This window comes from Chrysemys picta, chromosome 10, assembly GCF_011386835.1.
Source record: "Chrysemys picta bellii isolate R12L10 chromosome 10, ASM1138683v2, whole genome shotgun sequence".
In the NCBI taxonomy this organism is placed as follows: domain Eukaryota; kingdom Metazoa; phylum Chordata; order Testudines; family Emydidae; genus Chrysemys; species Chrysemys picta.
The window spans coordinates 11,163,348-11,182,200 of record NC_088800.1 but is presented as its reverse complement, the minus strand read 5'-3'; the positions used below and the strand labels follow the sequence as shown (position 1 = coordinate 11,182,200).

The 18,853-nt window shown below is 43.0% G+C and overlaps 1 long non-coding RNA gene across 1 annotated transcript; it reads left to right on the top strand.

Moving 5' to 3' along the window:
- Positions 1 to 11,827: 11,827 nt before the first annotated feature.
- On the top strand, positions 11,828 to 18,524 carry LOC135973837 (uncharacterized). The gene is made up of 3 exons (XR_010590876.1): positions 11,828 to 11,967; positions 14,308 to 14,427; positions 17,735 to 18,524. It is a non-coding gene; the product is annotated as an uncharacterized LOC135973837 (long non-coding RNA).
- The last annotated feature ends 329 nt before the right edge of the window (positions 18,525 to 18,853 follow it).

Sequence of the window (18,853 nt, the reverse complement as noted above, 5' to 3'; positions counted from 1 at the left end):
GCAAACAGGAGAGAAGGCCCTTGGTAAGTGGCTTTGATTTTGGGAATCGCTGAAGCGAGTTGTTGGGGGCAGGAGGGTTGCAGAAAGCAGGCTTGCGTCTGTATGATGCATGTACCACCACATGCCTAGTCTGAGCGGCCGAACAGGGTGTTGTTTGACTCTCTCACTTCACGTGAATCTGCCTCAGAGATCTCCAGGAAACTTTCATGGAGATACTGGGCAATCCGCTGCCGCAGGTTCTTTGGAAGAGCTGCTTTGTTTCTTGCCCCATTACGGGTAACTTTTCTGTGCCATTCTGCCGTCACTGGAAGGGGTGGGGGGACGGACCATTTCTGCAAACAGGCGAGTGAGGGTGGAAGCCATAATCTTGGAGAAGACCCTCCCTTTATTCCCTTCTCACCCTCAGCAGTGAGATATCTTCCAATGAACACAGCTGTTGAAAATGTGGAGACAGTAATGATTATAAGGCCCCTCCTACACTGCTGGCTCTCCCCAAGAGCCAAGTGCCCAGTGTACAATATGGTCCTGGAACACTGATTTCCCCTGCCCCTGTGGTTACTCACCATTTTGGGGTCTTGTGGCTCATGTGTGCTTGCCTGGGGTCAGCCAATTAGTGATAGGTATGTGAATCACTGATCAGTGGTCTGTGTGTTGCAAACAATACTGTTTCTGTAAAATGTTGCATTTTGGCTTCACGGATATGACCTTGGGAGCCCAGCTTCCATCTTTGTTATCACTGGCTGAACGGCTGCACAGAATTAGAAAGCAACCATGAAGAACTAAAGAGAACTTTCTGTGTGATGTCATGATGCACTACGCGGCCGAAAAACAAGAATTGAAGGAGTGGCGGGACAGCGAGAAGAGGGACTGAAAGGAGAATGCGGCACGCCAGAACGAAGCCACGGAGCGGCTCTTAAATGTTATAGAGCGCCAAGCGGACACGCTCCAGGCACTACTAGTCCTGCAAACCGAGCAGCTCTGTGTCCACCCTCCCCTGCAGCCACTGTCACAAAACTATTTCCCATGCACCCCCCCCCGATACCACCAACACACTCTTATCAACCTCCTAGCTCCAGTCTATACCCGCTGCATTCCACTCATGCCCCATCATGCAGATTCCCAGTACCCACTTCACTCAACACCCGTGCCTGGGGGCCACTTAGGGATGTGGGGCAAAAATCAGTACTTGGTCCTGCTAGTGAAGGCAGGGGGCTGGACTCAATGACCTTTCAGGGTCCCTTCCAGTTCTATGAGATAGGTATATCTCCATATATTTATTTATTTAGCCCTGCTGAAGTACAGTACCCACTGCACTGTACTCCAAATGACAAGGTTGCATGCGATACCTGGACATACACAAATCTTTAACCATCCTGGGACCTCGCCTCCTCCTGGGACCCTCCCTTCCCCCATTCTCCACAGTACTGATGTGATTTTTTGTTTGTCTCTCTCCTCCGGTTGTTGTTTTTTAATAAAAGAATAGCTTTGGTTTGAAAGCAATCTTTATTCCATTAACTCAGTGTTTCCCAAACTTGGGACACCGCTTGTGTAGGGAAAGCCCCTGGCGGGCAGGACCCGGTTTGTTTATCTGCTGCATCCACCGGTCTGGCCGATCGCAGCTCCCACTGGCTGCGGTTCGCTGCTCCAGGCCAATGGGAGCTGCTGCACATCCCTCGGCCCACGCCACTTCCTACGGTGATCTTCTGGTCTGGGAAGAAAGTACCCGCTTGCAGCTTCCTGAACAGGCCAGTGTCATGCACCTTTCCAGATCAGCCTGCCTTAATGTCCGTGAAATGCCCATGGTGATCCTCAAGCATCTGGAGAACCATAGAGAAACACTCTTTCTGATTCATGTACTCGGTGGCTAGGTGGTCTGGTGCCAGAATTGGAATATGCGTGCCATCTATCGCAGGCAGCTGACAGTGTGAACACACAACAGCGGTTTCCCTTCAATGCTCTCTGAGCAGCGTTGTAACTGCCGGCACTGTAACTCTGTCAGTTAGACATACCCTTAGTCACAATAATTAGTCGGCAAATACTTTTGATTAATGAAAACATCCACAAACAGAAAGAAAGGGGGTGAAATCCATCCAGTGATTTCTTTACAAATCATTTGTCCAATTTTTCCAGCACCAGTAAGAGGATACCAGTTTCACCTTTTACTGAGAAGTTTCAGAGTAGCAGCCGTGTTAGTCTGTATCCGCAAAAAGAAGAACAGGAGGACTTGTTAGTCTCTAAGGTGCCACAAGTCCTCCTGTTCTACCTTTTACTGAGGTGGTTACTCAGCCAATAAAGAGAAGCCAGAGGTGCTCTGAGGGGGCATCAGTGGACATCACTCAGAGGACTGGGAAGGTGCTGTAATGGGATGGTGCCAGCAGCTGTGCCTGCTTGGTCAGCTCATAAAAGTCCTACACTCTTACGGCACAAAGGAACAATGTCCCACTACATGTTCTTTCAGTGCCTCTGTAACTGCTTATATACAATGATCTGTGGGAAAATCAAAGCAGCCATTATATATTTGGTGTCAGGCCTCCTGATAGCTTATCAATTATCTGTCAGAAGAAAGGGTGTGCCTACTAGTTAATGTGACAATTAACAACTGAGTATCACAAGCGCTTAAGAGCTGAGCTCAGTTGACCACTTGCTCAATAAATATTGACATAGACATCAGCAGAAGTATGTCAAACGGGCATTACATAAAAACAACTACAAAGAGAAAAGAGACAAACAAAGACTCCAACATTATGACTGGCCTTTTGAGGATTCTTCTGTTATGTTTCAGTTCACCAGGGATCCGAATTCAGGTGGGGCTTGTTCAAATTGTGGTTGTCTTCTTTCTTTAGCCTGAGTTTTGGGGGAGGGAGGGTGGAGGGGGCAGGAGGTAGAGGAGAGAAGGATACCTTCCTGTTGAAATAAACCAGCGAGAACTTTGTCAAGGAATGAACTCTTAGTATAACCCACACCTCATTTGTCACCCTGATGGGCTGAGGAAAAGTGACATTTACAAACTGAGAATGAAAGCACATCCATTTCACCAGTCTGACACCCTGATATAATAACTATTTACCTTGAGAAAGAGGGACTGAGATTTCCGATTCTTGTGAATCTTCTCACTTTGGCACTTATTTTCTCACTCTGTCAAACAGCCCCAGATTAATGGAACAATTTGTTCAACAAATCATATTAGCAGAAAGCGCACAGGGTAAAGAGAGGGAGGCGGGGGAGCAGGAAATTTTTACTCATTCATAGCAGTGGTATCTCTGCAAATAAAAATGTAGTTATGCCTGACATTTACAGAGGTACAATGTGAAAGGGAAAAAGTGTAATGACTTTGGGCAGTTGAGAGATCACTTTGCAAGAACAGTAGTGCTCAAAAGGGAATAAGATAAAGTTACACATAACATCTAGATTGAGCTTCTTTCTGGAACATATTTGTCAAACACAGCAGGATCCGTCTATGTTTTAAAAAGAGTTTTCTATTAAAATTAAGCGCCTTGTGCTTTCCTAAACTATAAAGGAATATTCCCTTACAGGCCGTGTTTCTGAAATGTTAGGTAAAGAATTAAAGTAAGTTGGAGACATATGGTGAATCGTATCAATAGTTCTTTAGCTGCTTTGATAACATTTAAGGGCCTGATCCAAAGTCAACTAAAGTAAATGGAAAATCTCCCACTGACTTCAGTGGCCTGTGGATCAGGCCCAAAGTGAACGGAGACCAAATTTCGTTGTCATTTACACTGCTGCAACTCCAGTGAAATCAACAAAGTTACTCCAGTTCCATTCTAGTCTGTTTAGTAGGTGTGGGTGTATAATGCACTTATCATGTTGGTATGAGAACATGAAGGGATACCAGCTACACTGGAGTTGTTCCCAATTTACACTGGCATACATGACAGCAGAGTTTGACCCCAAGAGTTTAATTTGGGCATATGTTTTGGGTAACTGTTGACAGTTATTGAAGATTGTGCCAGCCCCATGTAGAGTTCATGTATAGGGCACCAAAGTATACTTGCTTTCCTCAGCTGTATTCTCCAGCTCCCCCTGCCAAAATTTTGAGTCAATATTCATGATGCATATGAAGCTAGTGGATTATCTTTTTTGAATTAAAATGTGTTTCTTTAAATCCGTGATGTCTATTTCTGATAGCCATGAAATATACAAGGTACTGCAGCATCATTTCCTCCACACCGCCCCTTGGAGAGGACACTTTGAGTGTGCCACGATATTAATTTATTTCTGTTAGCTTGGCAGAGCGGCACTGTACCTTGCATCCTCAATGACAATTGACGCTCCCTTCTCCCACGTTTCTTTATGCCACGACCTTGAGTGTCAAGAGAAAATATTGCTTTGCAGCCTGGTGTGGTTTGAGTCCTGTTTCTCTCTTTATAGGTTATTGCTTGGCACCCTTCAGAGTATCATGTGCTGCAGTGTGATATGCACCACACAGCTGGGAACAGGCGGAATTCTTCAGACTGTTGAGAGAGCCGCATGGCAGAAGTGGGTTTCTCTAACATTTTGCACAGAGATTCAAGTTTTAAAATGGCTGATTCAACATTTCTGAAGGTAAATTGATATTTCATAGTAAGAAGTATTCTTTTAGGGCCTGTCCCAAAGCCCAGGGAAGCCAACAGACTTTGATTTAGGTCCTTAGAACCAAAATCCTGAGGACACAGACCTCATTGGGTTAAACATCCATTGACTTCAATGAGGTTTTAGCCTGATTAGGGTCTGGGCAAAGAATGGGTAAAGACCTCAAGATTCAGTCAATAGTTTTTGTGATGCTTGCACAAGGGTTATCTGGAAATGGAGATGTGTATCCAAAATGACTCCCTGAGGATGTGGTGATAGTGTGTGTACAATGAGCTGGAGGTATGGGAGAAGAAAAAGGCTTCTGTACAGCTGGGATGGATGGATGACCACTTACTAAGACACATTTATTCAAGGATGAGCAGAAATAAACACAGTATTGTTATTTTAAAACTGCTCGGCTAGATTTTGAACTCATGGAATTCTGTGCCGTTACGGAATTCAGCCGATTGAATCTGGCCCTTTACAAATATAGAAGAAGACAGGAGAGTTAGTGTGAATGAGTCCTGAGCAATCAGAAGAAATGTATAGTCGTCAAACCTCACCTGATCTGATTCCAAATGGAGATGGTTGGACCAGTTTAACCTGTTTCAGGAAACGGAGACCCCCTTAGGAAATTTCTCCCCCAAATCAAACTGATCCTGAAACAAACTTTTTGAGAGGTTTGCAACACCGTGAATACCACCCCCACGCATTATTTGTCAATTTTGAGCACCTTTGCACTATCCAGTTTTAGATGGCACTGGAATCAGAAGTGCTGAATGGTTGGCCTGAGCAGAAGATGAAAGCACTAGCTACTTGGTGACAGTTGTTCTCTAGGAATCTCCAGTATAGTTGTACATACACAAATGGTTTGTATAATCTTCAGAATAAATCCATCCTCTGTGCACTTTGAGGTTGGCCAATCACTAATCCTAATGGATGATCCCGCCTCTCAGTGCCCCACTGAAAGTAAAATTAGAGTGCAAAGAATCCTTTACAGCAGTGTTTCCCAAACTTGGGATGCCGCTTGTGTAGCGAAAGCCCCTGGCGGGCCGGGCTGGTTTGTTTACCTGCCCCGTCCACAGGTCCGGCCGATCGCGGCTCCCACTGGCCGCGGTTCGCTGCTCCAGGCCAATGGGGGCTGCTGGAAGCAGCAGCCAGTACGTCCCTCGACCCGCGCCGCTTCCAGCAGCTCCCATTGGCCTGGAGCAGGGAACCGCAGCCACTGGGAGCCGCAATTGGCCGAACCTGTGGACACGGCAGGTAAACAAACCAGCCCGGCCCGCCAGGGGCTTTCCCTACACAAGCGGCGTCCCAAGTTTGGGAAACACTGCTTTACAGGAACAAGACTTGGCACATACCACGGTCAGACAGCAGGCTCCTTTGCCAGTCTACAACCCCTGAGGTAAAGAGAGAATAATTCCAAGCTGGTAGGAGGAGATTCACTGGGAGATTTTTTTAAAATAGGGATCCTGTTCTGTCATCATAGTAGCCCATGGCAAGGAAAGAACCATGTTTTGTGGCTTGAGGGTTCAATATGGCACTCAATTTTAGGCAGGTGTGACATTTTACCGAAGGACCCTCATGACACATTTATTGAGCAGGTCTTGAAACAAGACCTGTTTCTACTCACAGCAGCATGGAAAGAGGTATAAAGGAGGCCTGTTAAAATGTGGTTATTTCACAATAGGAAAAATGCCATAAGGAAGTGAAAGGTTTTTCCCAAAATTTTTCCGAAAATGTTTCTAATTGAAAAATTCATTGAAGCCAACCCCTTCTCAAGAAAAGCTGCTGCTTCAATGGGTTTTTTTTAACCAAAAAAAAAACCCTTTTATTTCAAAATTCCTAAGATTTAATAGGGAACTTTTTCCACCTCTTGCTCCCACCTATCCCAGAGACTCTCACTACAGTACTTAGCACAACAAGGGGCACAGTAAAGGTGGGGCCTTGGCTAGACTCCTACCACATTAGCCAGAAGGGCTGGTCCAAGATCAGCAGTGGGGGAGCTCATACTGCACCCTTTCAAAAGGTGGCACAGGCGCTGGTCCCATAGACAACCAAGAAGAATTTTTGTCTGAGTGAGCCAGAATTCCACCAGTTGCGGCCACTACTTCCTGATTCTGATCATCTGCTTTATCCCTAGTACAGCCTGGCCCCATTCCCCTGCATTAACCTCACTGCCTACAGCAGTAAACGAACAAAGAAAGCAACAACAAAACCCCATAATCCATCCTTACATTAGTAATTTTAATAATCAAGATTTATGGTCTTAAAATGGGTCCAAAATGAAGGATTTATTTCCAATGACACACATGTCTGTGAGCAGAAGTCATGCAAATCCAAAATTCCTGTGAGACCCTAGTCTTCCAGACTGCACAGGTGAGATTATTTTCTCATTCACCCCATGCATTTACCCATTACCAACAGGATAATAATTTTTGCTATTTATAATTTACATCATCTGCCTTTTTTATTTAGTGATTTTTTGTCAATGAAAGATTTAGTGTCTTTAATATATATGTAGTATAGATAAAAGAATATAAAATACAGGAAAAGGGATGCCAGCCTAAAAAACAAAATGAAATGACATTATTTATATTATTTAAACAGCAGGAACCTTAAACAGAATGTAAAGCAGTGTTTCTCAAACTGGGGTTGCCGCTTGTGTGGGGAAAGCCCCCGGCGGGCTGAGCCGGTTTGTTTACCCGCCCCGTCCGCAGGTCCGGCCGATCACGGCTCCCACTGGTCGCGGTTTGCCGTCCCGGGGCAATGGCGGAGGTGAGAAGCGGCGCGGGCGAGCAATGTGCTGGCCGCGGCTTCTTGCCGCCCCCATTGGCCCGGGACGGCGAACCGCGGCCAGTGGGGGCCGCGATCGGCCGAACCTGCCGTGTCAGCAGGTAAATAAAACTGGCCCGGCCCGCCAGGGTGCTTACCCTGGCGAGCCGCGTGCCGAACGTTGCCCACCCCTGATGTATATCAATATATATATGCATATCTCTGTCTAAATCTGTATTTATATATCTATATCTATATCAAGTATGTGTATGGAGGTAAGTGTGTATTTTTGTGCGTGCACACACACACACACGTATATACACAAATAATTTCCCTTCCTCAGAAACCAGATTATCGCTTTGGTTGTCTGTGCCAATAAATGAGTACTAATTAGATGTGGCTCCGCTTGCTGCATGACTCATCTGGAATGGGTAAGGAGGCAGTGTGGGTGGATTGTCAATTACCCATAATACATCCTTGGACAAACGGGCACTGGCCACCCACATATTCAGAAATCCAAACTACCTGTGAAAACTTTCATCACTCCTCAGGTTAACATGAAGCGATTGGTGTGAGTTTTATACAATCTACTCATCAGGCCAGTGGGTAGAGTCTAGCTGAGCTGAGATATAAATATGGCCTAATCACCAAATGTGAATTCAGATCCCTCCTGCTGAGCAGGTAACAGTGTAAAGTGTTTAAACTGATTCCTGCTCAGCATGTGGTATCTTAATCAGCATTGGACTCCTACACCTCTTCCTCTGCGTTGCTCTGCAGAGATGCTGACCTCAGGAAGATGGTTTTATTTTACTGTTATGATTTGCCTATCTGAATAATTCCTTTAACTCTTTCAGTGCCCTGTGGACGTACATAAAAACCTTTGTGAAAACAATGTGCTATCCTTACAGAGGTAACTATAGTGATGGGCCTTCAGGTGAGGGTTGAATGTAAGGAAACTAGCAACTAGATTCACAGGTGTCTCTACCCTCTGGGGAAAACATTTTTTTGGTCAGTTCCCAGAAATTTAGGGCCTGGCCATAACCCAGGATCTAGCCTAGGGCAGATTGCAGCCTGCCAGGGGAGAATGTGCCCTGCGGAGATGTGGGGTAGCCACATGAATCCTAACCCAGCTGGAAGATCCAGGCAGGGGCAGCACCTTCCCCCACGCTGCCCTTCCCACCCTGAATGCTGCCATAAAGGGAGCTCCCATGGAGCCAGGCTCCCTTCCAGTCAGGGGATCTGCAACCAGTGTGCAGTTCCTGTATTCCACCTTCCCACCATACACAGTAGAGCTGCACCAGTTCCACTGCCAGGGTCACCCTCACCCCTACTGCCACAGAAGAGGAGTCTAGATTTATCAAAAGTGCTCACTGCTGCCCTTACTGCTAGCAGGACATTCCCTAAAAGAAGAGACATGGTATACAAAAAATAAATCATAGAGATGAACCCGAACCAAACTCCAAACCCAGATCTGGATTTTGCATATGTTCCCCATTTTTCAAGCAGCCTGAATCAAAAACACTGATCTGATAATACCCACATGTTGGTGAGGTGATGCGCGCGCACGCGTGTGTGTGTATGTGTGCGTGTCAAAAATCCAAATTTGGCACCCTGAAGCCACCTGTGATTCCAGTGTCTCAAATAAATGAATCCACTGAAAACTGTGTTTTAAAGGAGATGCTCAAGTATTTAAGCCCAGATAAAAGCTTCCATCCTTCCTGCCCATTGGAAATGTGATGCTGTGGTGATGCTTTTTCTTGCAGGTAAGGAAATAGAATGGGTGGGCAGGTGGGGTGGGGTGGGTGGGAGAAGCTTCAATCAGCCAAGATGGGCAGAGCTGATGAGTGAGTCCACTTTGCTTCCAACTTTCACTGGCATGTCATAGAAGTTCAAGCAGCAAAGCCCTGGGGCAGATGAAGTAGAGGAGGGCTTATCTTTTGATCCCAGAACTTCCCCTGAGTGTCTGTAGGAGTTAGCCTGTCATTAATTTCAAGCAATGGCGGGGCCAAGGCCTCCTGACAGGAAGGCTCTATTGCAGCCCTATGGAACACCTCGGACGCTTGCCGGCTGACCACGAATAGCGCAATCTGGCAGCTGCAGGGGTTTCCCGTCGCTTCCGCTCATACAGGCGCAGGCCTTCTATCTCTTCCTGTGAGGGTGGCGGCGGCTTGGCAGTGACCTCCCATCCTCAGGAAGCAAGCCATCCGTGAGGGGTGGCGGGCGGCGGTAGGTGGGGTGGGCCATGGGGTGGAGCTGGCAAAACAGTATTTGTTTGGTGGCTGCAGCACTGACACGCGCTGGCCAGGCAGTGGGAAAACAAAAGAGGGATGTCTGCATCAAAAAGGCAGGAAATGAGGCAGCATGGGGGACCGAGGGACCTGTTGGGACTGGGTTGGGGCTTCTCTCTCCTGCCCTATTGTTTAATTTAAAAAAAAAAAAAAAACAGAAAGAGAAAAAAAAATGAACACATCCTGCGACCTCTTATCAAGCCATCGGCAAGAAAAACAAACAGCTCATTCATCTAGAGGCCGAGGGTGTTTTTGATGCGACTGCTGGACCTGTGAAATCTGTCAGTCCAGACAAACGGAAGAATGGTCAGGAGAATTGGCTCTCCCCTCCCCCACTTGCCTTATCACTGACACTAGGGTCTTACTTTTTTGCAACCACAATCTTGTTTGTTTGTTAGGGTTTCTACAGCACTGGGTATTTCCTCACCTACCCCCAGCCCCTTGGGCCCCTGTTCTGTTTTTTAAGGAAGTCTTTCATTCCTCTCTTATCAGCAAAGCAGAAGATTTTGTCCAGCGAGGATGACTGATGTATCCCTTCTCTTGTCCCCTCCCCTTTTTTGGCCAGACACTTTTAATTTCCCACTCTTCCTTCTTCTTCTGAAGGAGCTGACATTTAAAGGAAAACAATGCAATTGCTTTATATAGCTCCGACCTAGCGAGGAAGGGTAGGATTTATTTTGGCTACTCTATATACGGGAAAAACTGGATTTACTATCTCAAAACATTGCAAAGGGCAACCTAATTCAGCAGGCTTCAGCAAGTTCTCATTGATACACACATACATGCACACGTAAACATTATGTATACAAATAAGTTATGCTCAGTTCTTCTTGGCCACTGGGTTAATTCATAGATTCACAAATTTTAAGGCCACAAGGAACCATTAGATTATCTGGTCTGACCTCCTGCATAGCACAGGTCATAGGATTTCATCCGGTTACCTCTGTATTGAGCCCAATAACTTGTGTTTGACTAAAGTATATCCTCTAGTAAGGCCTTCAGTTTTGATCTGAAGACGTAACTTGTCTTGGTATGTGGATGACTCTCTAAATTCAGTGACTATCGGTCACCCTTGCAGAATGGATTTTTTTTTTTTTTTTAGAGTGCAAATGGCCAATAGTGAGCAGTGAATCTAACAAATTTAATCTGAGAGCCTGATTTCACAAAGCAGTGAAACCTCCAGTCTTGCAAATAGAACTGTGAATGTGAATATACCGCTATGTGTACGCTTCTTGAACACTAATATCCAGTACGTGCAGGTGACAGAGTCCATCAGATAGGTGTGCAAATACTAGACTTTGCACAGAAATCCACTTGTAAAAATTGGTTTAATTTCTATCATTGTATGCACAAATGATGGAAACTCTTGGTGCTCCATCCCTTTTTACTAGCTTTGCTACCATAAAGGGGCACTCATGTAGGAGGCTGCAGCTATCTGCAATTCCCCTAATACAGGGGGGAATCCCATGTGGTGTAAAGTGGACCTTTTGATGCTATGCCATTCCTAATCTCAGTCTCTAGCACAGGATGAATACCTGAGGTGATCCCAAGGGAAAGGGGTCTGGTCAGAGCATTACTGCACGCTGGCTATTCCCAACAGTTGGAATGGCCCTTTGGGGTCATAGGCAGCTGAATGCAAGTTAGAATAGCCTTGAGGCTGCTCTCTTCTGTGCCAAACTGGCCCACTGGCCAGCCTCAGCACAAGGGCAGTGCGAAGGTGATCTAAAGCCATTTTTGCCTCCCCATTCTCCTTGAATTTTATACCAAACTGAGCTTGGATGCAGCCATGAAACAGGCCCATCATGTGTAAGTAAACAAATGGAGCTGACTTTATAAAACTAGGGGCCAGATTTTTATTTACCTTAAGGCTGCTTTACAGAGTTTCAGCAACGTAAGGGGCCTTGCAGTAGATGCAAATGTAATTTTTAAATGTATAAATGCAAATCAGGCGCTAGGGCTCTTAAGATTAAAATTTTAGATGAACCATTGCTATTGGTGCTTCATTTTCTAGAAAGCACTCTGTGCTAAATACAGAATGATATATGACCGTGAATGCCACTTGGAAGCCCGCTTGACCTCTCAATCTTGGTACTTTACACAGTAATCATATGCTGCATAAATTATGGGAGTGAAGATAATTATTTAGTTCCTTGCACTTCTGGAAAAAAAAAGTCACTACAATGTTTTCTTTTGCAGACTGCAACATTTCAGAGACAACCAGGAAGCAGGCTGAGAGCATCATTGTGTTCCCATGATGCTGAAAGAGCCATCTGTATATACGATTCCAAAGACTGAGAACGAAGAATTACAGGCACTCGTTCCAAAATTATTTCTGGTAAGTGAATGGAGGGGCACAATATTTCTGTTTAGTAAAACATACAGCTCAACATTTTAGATCAACAGCCAAACATAAGCACCCAAATCCAGGTTTATGGGGAGATTTTCAAAGGAAGGCACAAATGGAAGTTAAGCACCCAACTCCCACTGAAAATCAATGGTCAGCTAACTGTTCTGTGAAAATTTCCCCATTAGGTACCTAAAAAGGAGCCTGATTTTCAGAGGTGCTGGAGTTGGCTGCCTAAATTAGGACAGTTGGATTTGAAAATTTTGGCCAGAGGATTTGGGTCTGCATATACAATGTTTTTATGAATCTCAGCTCTCTTTTCTGCACAGACAAAAGTAGTCTACTAGCCTAACAATCTAGTGATTTAGCTAATTAGCTAAAGCCAATCCACTGGCATATGGTCTTCTGCTAGCCACTCTATCCTGTGCTGTCCACTGTGGAGATAATCTACCTCTTCCCTCTTCGCAGGGGAGTGCCCATCCCTTCCATAATCCAGCTTTGGAGTTTTCTTTGTGGGACTGTGCAGGGGATGGAAACATTCAGGGAAGGAGTTGGGACCAGAGGATCACCACTCTGTCTTCCCTTCACTGTAGGGCTGAAATAAACCCCCTTGAGCTGGGGAGATGCCATGTAGCATTCTGCACAGGAATTATAATATATGGTATGGCATTAGGAACTGCAGGCAAAAGATTGGAATCCAGCTAATGCTGAACCTGAATAGGTGAATTGATTCTACTAAGAGAAAAAGGGAAAAAAATAGGTGACTAAAAATTGAGATGCAACATGTCTCTAGAGCTTTGAAAAAAGTTCATTTAACCTCCGGTCCCTCTGCACCTCCTGCTGTTAGTCGGAAGCTATTCTCACGTTCTTATTGATCTGGCTGAAACTCAGCATATATTAGAAATCTTACAGGAAGGTCTGATCTTGTTCATTTTCTCCAATTCCCAGGCCAAAGATGTCTGGGTAAGCATCAAATAAGCACTCAAACTTTTATATGTGAACTGGGATGGAATCTTGGAGCCTCTTAAAGTTTTTTCATCAGCTGTTTCCAAATCTTATGAGTCTGACTCTGTTCATTTAGTAAAATTCATGATATATCCAATCCTGAAGTTCTGTCACAAACAGGACTTCCATTGATTTTAGGGGGAGTTCTGTGCTTAGCATGATTGTAGGGACAGGCTCTTGAATGCTTTCTTATCCTCCCATTGAGTGTTAATGGGATTCATATTGCTTCCCCAAGGGGAGATTATGGACCTTAGTGTCTGTTTCATTCGTACATATTGGCCAAACATGCAATATGTGGAAGGTCAATATCTCATCCATATGCCCCCCTCTTTTTTTTTTTCATTAGCTTAGTTCTTAGCTGTAAGAAATGTGTCTCTAAGATAGCAGCCAACCACAACAGAGGCTGTTAAAATAGGCTCCAGCTACCGGCAGTGAAAAGGAACCCTTCAAAAGCTGATTTTCACACAGAGATTGGCTCCAGTTTTTCTTAAACACATAAAAACAGAATGATAAAAAGTTAGACAAATATTTGTACATATGGCTAATGAGAACACCTGGCAGAGCAGGTGAATAAGCTAGCAGAGAAGAGATGGATGGATGCAGTCTCATTGTACATACTGCATTCCAATCAACTCACCCTTCTACTGACAGCCCCATAGAAAGGTCTGTTGAGCCAATGCATGAAGATACTAGATCAGTAGCCCTACAAACTGCAAGTTCTCTCTCCGCTTAGCATCAGGGTAGGTACAGCAGCACCAGTGTATGTTTCCCCACCCCATTGTGATTGAGAGATCAGTTGAGTCTCCATGTACATTCAGTCACTGGCTCCATTGCTGAGATTGCTAACAAGCTAGTGATGGCTTTGGGATATAGTCACTTGTCTCCTAGGACTTGGACTGGCACCACCAATTTATTTCACAGTCTACAAAACAACCATTACCTTGTAAAGAATTTCATTTATTACTAGTGACTGGTGAATCTTGGGGGGTTTGCTTGGGAGAAGTACCAATTCAACCGCCAAACCAGATCTGAACTCCCTGAACCTCTTGAGTGTACAAAATTGGGCAGGAAATCTCATCAGATAAGGATTTACTAAGTGATTGGTTGGACTGGTTACTCCCAGATGGGCTGGAATTACTGGTAGCACTGTCTTTCTTCTCTATTTGCTGCTTCCACTTCTGGATCAGGCCCTTTGGAAGTACAGAGGTGACCTATACCTAATCCATCTATCCATCTCTCTAATGCACGTCTTTTTACTGCATGGAGGGTTTGCCTCAAAATTTGAGTTGTTTCTTATTTTACCTAAGCTTGCTTTCCCTTTCCTAGTTATTTCTGACATGGGGACAAATTCAGCCTTCCTGTAAGAAAGCACAACTCCCACGGACTGAAGTGGGACTTGAAGATCCCATGTATGCCACTAATACGTAAGTCTTAAAACTCTGATAGGTAAGTATATGGACTGTTTCCAGTTACCTCTCATTTTTGCCAGTATTAGCTAGGTTTTTTTAGGTGTCACCATAGGTCTTCAGGAGTGATGTGAATGAGCACAGGTCTGGTGGACCAACTCAGAGAAGTTGTTCCATGAATAGTAGGTGGCATGGAAGCAAACATAGAGGTGGTTGTAGAGGAAGTAGACACAAGAGACAACAAGGCTACCAGCATTGGCAGAGTGTGGGGAGGTGCGGAAGGTGACAAGGACCGAAAGGGAGGAAAGGGCAAAGTTATATAGGGCTTTGAAAGGGAGGACAAGGAACTTGAACTTGGTGCACTGGAGGAGTGGAGGGCCAGTGGGAAGCTTCAAAGAGGGGAATGGTTTTGTGAGGAAGATGATCTTAGTGGCAATATTTTGTATAAACTGGAATGGAGTATCAGGGAGGCCAGAGAGGAGGAGAGTACACAAATTGTTAGGCTTGTAAAGCCTAAGTATAACTTCCAAAAAAAAATAAAATAACAACTCTGCTACTATGAAGCTGAGATGTGTCCATGAGTGACAGCCAACTTTGATGACACAACATCTTCATTCAGGTTCACTACTGATTAGGAAGAGAGGAATTACCATCTGAGTACAAATCAATGGTCCATCTAGTTCCCTAGCCTGTCTCTTGACAGTGGCAATTTTGAAAGATGAGAATTGAAGATTACTAAACTGTGGAGTAGTCTCCCAAGGGAAGTGGTGGAAATCCCATGTTAGGGGACTTTTACAACTAGACCAGACAAAACACTAGAAAATGTACTGCACCTGTAGAAAGCAATTCTGCATCAGCGGGGAGATGGATTGAATGATCTAATATGGCTCTACCATCTGTAACTCCTGTGATTCTATGAATCACTTCTGTGTGCGGCAACGCAGAGAGTAAATACAGTACACAACTGCTTCATCAACTATCTTGGTATATCTGTAACAGTAACATGAGTAAATTAGGCAGACAAATTCCAAGATGAAATGTATTTGACTCTACTGTTCTAAATCCATCTTTTCAAACTGGCTGCGATACAGCATACTACGCTGAGCTCTAAACTGGTGCAGGCTGTAGTAGTTATGTGTAAGGTCTGTTAATAGTGAAGAATTATCACCATTATTCAGCTAACCCTTTCACTGTAAAAAGTTAGTGTTTCCTGACAGAGTGACATGTTTTTGATTAATACAGAGGCCAGACGAAGCATCTATATCTTCCATGCATTTTAAGATTAACCATATGGAACAATTTTGCAAACGTAGACCATAAAAATGGAAGAAATGGCAACTTGTGATGTAACTTGCTCTATGATTTGGGAGAGAGAATAGAAACACACACTTGATTTGCACACATAGGTCAAACTGCCACTGAGTAATCACGGCTGCTCCAGTATTCTGCATGGAGAAAACTTTAGCGTTGCAATTATACAGGATTAATGGCTATGTGCAAAGACTTTACTCTGAATGAGGAGATTCCAAAACTTCTACCCTGGCACTGTTCAATTGCAGAAGAGAGCATTTCACATGGAGCTAGACAGATGCTTTTATAGCATATTTATTTTATTTTTCCTTTTTTTTTTTTTTTTAAGTTTATGACCATCCTTGTTCTTAACATTCTTGGTATAAACTCCTACATTCCCAAGCTTATTTTCTCACTGCTCCTCAATCCCTCCCTATCCATGTTGTGACCTTTCTATGGCCCTTCTTAACTCGCTTCATTAAGTGTTTCTCCGTTTGCGGTATGTGTAGTATAAAGTCTGTGATGCCGGCTAGACCGTATGTAGAGATGTTCTGTGACAGATAGATGTGGGCCTCAAATTGAATTCCAGATAAACTTCCCCCTTCCAAACTCTGGGAAAATTCAAATCAGGATTCAGATCCACAGCTACACTTCGTGACATAGACCTGCATCAATAGTGAACTAAATCAGAAATTTGAACTGAAACAGATAAACATTAGATTTGGAACTAATTCCAGTTCAGATCCAAATTCCATGGCTTGGGTCCATCTCCAGTGTACATCTATATAGAACACAATACATATGAGGCATATAGCAGAGTTGGTCAAATTATATAAAAGGCAAATCATAGAATTCTTTTCTAAATAAAATAAAATGTTGAGTTTGCATATTATTAATTACTTGTGAGTATTTATCGGATTGCTAGCATTCATGAAAATACTTTCAATTCTAGAAAGTTTCAGGAATGTTAGCAAAACTGATTACTCATCCAAAAATTCACCCGGAATGGTAGTATTAGCTCTTTAGTCTTCTTCATTCATTATTCTCCTGTTAAATAAATTGAATCATCCAGAGGCAAGAAAAAAGATAACGTGAACAATCACACACCCTAACAGACCTAAACCACAGGCTGATATTTGTTTGGTAAACAAAACAAAACAAAACAAAACAAAAAAAGAAGAAGAAAGAAAAAGATGAATAGAGTTGACTGGAAATTTTCTAAACATTTTTTACAATGGAAAATGAAAAACATTTTCATGACAATATTTGCAAATTTTTTCTCCCCATTTTTGGACTATCTTTACTTAAGAATTTGTGAACTGACAAGAGGTTTAAATGTGCAACAAATATTATGGCCAATGAATAATTCAACTTGGTATATTCAACTTTTATATACAGCAATTTCTTTAATAAGCATTGGCTGCTAATATTGGTCATTGTAATGCCCCAGAACACCCAGAATTCTAGTTTTACTTACACTTGTAAATCAAGAATGACTCAAAGGAGTTATACCTGGGTAAACCCAATGATATAACCCTCTATACTACTGTTATGGATGTAATACCAATGTTCAATAAGCAAGTACAGATATTTATATAATGTCTCTCTTGTAACTGGATTGTCCATAAACAAATCCACAATTGCAATGAACAAATCTTTGGTGAGACTCAGAGGTGGAATAGGATGTGAGAGTTGTAGAAGTCCAGAAGATTTTCTGTTACCTGTAGGTTTTCAGATTAGCCAGGATGTGTGCAGAGAGACTTGCACTATAATCTAGCCGAAAAAACCGAAATGTTATGACATTAGCAAGTAGCTTATAATTAAAGTATGTTGCCATTTCACCATGCTTTCATTTATAGGAGAAAGAGCAAATTCTATTCTGTGTGAACTTTAGAAACATCCAACTTTTTTCTTTGTTCTTTTCTTTAAAGCTTTGCAACAAATGCATCCCCATATGCTTATATTAGTTAATCTAGTATTAAACATATTGGCTCTGCAAAATGTTGGCATGCATTAATAAATGTTTTCTTTTTTTTTATTCTTTTTTTTTTCTTTAGATTCTTCCTTTGACTACACAAGCAACAGCTGTCTAGCTTCCTGTTCAGTACTGGATCTAATGCCTCTACAGAAATCTAGGTCAAAACACTTGGAATGCATGAATATCAAACAGAGTTTTCAAAACAGCAAATGAATACATCTTTAACTGGTGACATTTTCCTGTAGCATATGGCTACAAGCTCAGGGGACTGCATGCTTTTTTGATGAATATGTTCCGTCAAAAACCAAGGAATGGCAGTGGGCTTATATCACCTTCTGTTTTGCCTTATGAAATGATAATGCAAACTCATAGGTAGGTACCACTATCATAAGACTTGTACCTTTTGTCTAATCCGAAAGTAGTACAAGGCCTACTGGTAAAGCAACTATCTCTCAGGTATGAAAATAGCTCTCCAAATTGCACTTTTGTAAAGCAGTTGCCCATGTCATGGAGGGCATGAGTTTAGCTACATTTCCATACTTGTTGAAAGCAGTAAGATGCAGAATAAGGAAGCAGACACAAATTAGTTAAAAGGCTTTGTGGCAGCATTACACTATACAAAGCACTTCGGCAAAATAATGACCTTCTATAGCAAAGGGAATATTAATACATTGCAATTTGCCAGTGTAGAAAATTAAGCAAAGTTGTATCTCTTGTAATGATGGAAAATGGAAAATAAAAGAATAGGATGGAATAAAAATGGGGATTTAAAAAGAAAAAAAATCAAAACCAAAAATCATTAAAGTGCACAAGAAACCTGGTCTGAAAAGTCTATCCATTGTTATTTAGGTAGAATGCATTGGCCTAAGAGGAAGGGGTATCCCTGTAACAGTGCTAAAGACAAGAACTGGTTGAATAATTGAAAACATTATCTGCGAATAATCCACTTGCTGATAAATAGAAAACAATTGAGACTAATTTATTTGATGAATATTATTAAACCATCTGTATAGGCTAGTTGAATAATGAGTAAAATGTATTCATTGATAATGTGTTAATTACTGAGGGAGGTGGAACATCATTTTATAAAATATTCTCAAACTAGTCCGATAAAATATTCCCTAAGAACAAAGCCCAGGTTCAGCAATGAACTTAATCCTGTGCCTAACTTTAAGCACATGAGTTGTCCCATTGACTG